Source organism: Sinocyclocheilus rhinocerous, unplaced genomic scaffold, assembly GCF_001515625.1.
Source record: "Sinocyclocheilus rhinocerous isolate Xijiao unplaced genomic scaffold, SAMN03320098_v1.1 scaffold226, whole genome shotgun sequence".
Lineage (NCBI taxonomy): Eukaryota > Metazoa > Chordata > Actinopteri > Cypriniformes > Cyprinidae > Sinocyclocheilus > Sinocyclocheilus rhinocerous.
Window position 1 is genome coordinate 941,291 of NW_015631726.1, and position 2,206 is coordinate 943,496.

At 35.5% G+C, this 2,206-nt stretch overlaps 1 protein-coding gene across 1 annotated transcript in view; it reads right to left on the bottom strand.

Annotated features, from left to right (window-relative positions):
* LOC107741926 (receptor tyrosine-protein kinase erbB-4-like) overlaps positions 1-2,206 on the bottom strand; it is a 375,191-nt gene that overhangs the window by 276,880 nt on the left and 96,105 nt on the right. The window lies entirely within an intron of this gene.

Below are 2,206 nucleotides of genomic sequence, written 5' to 3' on the forward strand. Positions count from 1 at the left end.
GTGTTTGTGTGTTAGACTAGTTTATATGTCTTAGATTTATCTAATAAAGCCTTATTTATATTGAAAAGAGAAGTATCTTGTGTTTTGTGCTTACAAGTTAATTTCTTAAACTGCCGATCTTGTTACTGTGCTATTTAATAGTGTTTTCACTATATTTTGGATATTAATATCCATTGCAGAGTTGATGTTATATGGCCCGTTCAATGAATCGTTGGCCGTCTCAGTGATCAGCCGTAAAACAGTGATTCTGTCCAAATTCCCTTTAAAATCTTAAATGATTCCCTTTGAGCTAAATTGACCTGTTTCCCTTACATTACCTATATGTACTCCTACCATGTTTAGTATCTATGAATTCGAGAGTGTATATTATATGTTGGTACATAGGCAATATATTAGTGTTCTAAGAATCTTTATTAATTTTGATTCAAGTTCCATATGCAAATTACCATGCTCACACAAAGGGTCATAAAACTCCCCGCTTGGAATTTCAGCCTTTCTTGCTCATAATCGCAGTCCCTAATCATGCAGATTTTTGCTACATGCTCTGTGTAGTATTGTACAGTAAGAAAGTTATTTCCCTTAACCAGGAAATTAACGTTCTTAGAATTGACAGACAGTTGACCCTGAGAGGTCAAGTAAATACTTACAGCGGATCTAAATATTTATAATTAATTATAACTAGTTATGATTAATTATGCATATTCCCCCTTTGAGCTGATTCGCTACAATAGATAGATAGTTCCTAATCAATATTTAAATGAACTATCTTACGATAGCTTTTACTGTTTCTAGCATGTGTGTATCAATTGTCACAACCAGTTTATAAGCTTTTTTTTTTTTGCATAAATAAAAAGCAAATTTACAAGATGAATTGAACTGTCTAAAGTAAATCTGACAGATTAAACTGTCTTGTTTGCCTTTTTATGTCTTGCATACCTGATAGCCTGACTCGTCACTGTTTATTGTAAGAAATATGACAAAGTGATTGATGGATGGACTCCCAAAAGAGGAGGGACAGCTCAAAGTGTGGGGAGATGGCAGCTAAATCGATCTGGAGGAAACAGGAAATTCTCATCCCTTAATCCCTTAGTCCTTGCATCAAGAATCATTGTTATTTTAGTATTATTTATATACTATTACATTAATATTAATATTCTGAATTAGCTTTCCTTTTTATATTATCAGTTTACGTTTTGATTTTAGTTGTATTAATTTTGTCATGTGCTTTCGTCATTTCATTATTCTTTATTTTATTTTATTTTATTTATTTAGTACTTCTTAAAATTAGAAATGTTGCCTTAGTAACTAATTGAAATAAGTTGAAGCTTTTTGTGTAATATTTAGATTTTTCTCTAGCTTTATTTCAATTACTGGAAACAGAATTCCATAGTTTTAGTTTATGGTAACCACATTGTAAGGAATCTCACCAGCATGGTCATTAGGAGCCTTTTCAGTCTCAGGACAAAACTTACAAAGCATTTCCCTAATGAGGAACACTGTAATAATCAGAAATTGTGTGTTTATCGCTAACAGTTATTAACTGATAAATTTGTGTAATGCGAGCCACTTGTTTATAGAATACAGGCTTAGATGTGCTGACTCATGTTTGACACTATAAACGTTCAATAATTAATAAAGCGTTGTTCTTTTTGATATGTCAGCGGAACATGAATGACTGCATGTGAAGTCATGTAACTGCACAGCATGTTAAATAAATCCTCATTATGAGCGGTGCTCCAGTCTGATTGATTAGCAGATTGATCCGCGCTCCCCTGGGTGTCTGTACTTGTGCCTGCTCTACTGGGAGGGCCCGGGTCTGTGACTCTCTGCCATCTCATTAAAAAGCGCCCCATCGGGTGGTGCTGGGAAGGAGAAGGGATGTTCTCCGTAATGCCAAAACTATCCTCTGAGAGTGGAAAAACAAACACCAACATTTAGAGAACAGCTCGAAGATAGAGCATGCAGGGGCGTAGATTATGCGGGGGACGTGTCCCCCCCACTTTTAATATCACGTAAATTCGTACCCCGCACTTTTCGGGCAAGTGTGTTCGCATAGAGGTTTTCAAGAGCCGGTGTGAATAAATATAGATTTAAATTCAAAGAGACAGGATAGTCTGTGCATGATCTGATGTTTTATTCGGACCCAGAATAAGGCGAGATGAACATCACGGAGCGCTAAACACTCATGCAGTGTATGTTTCATTCA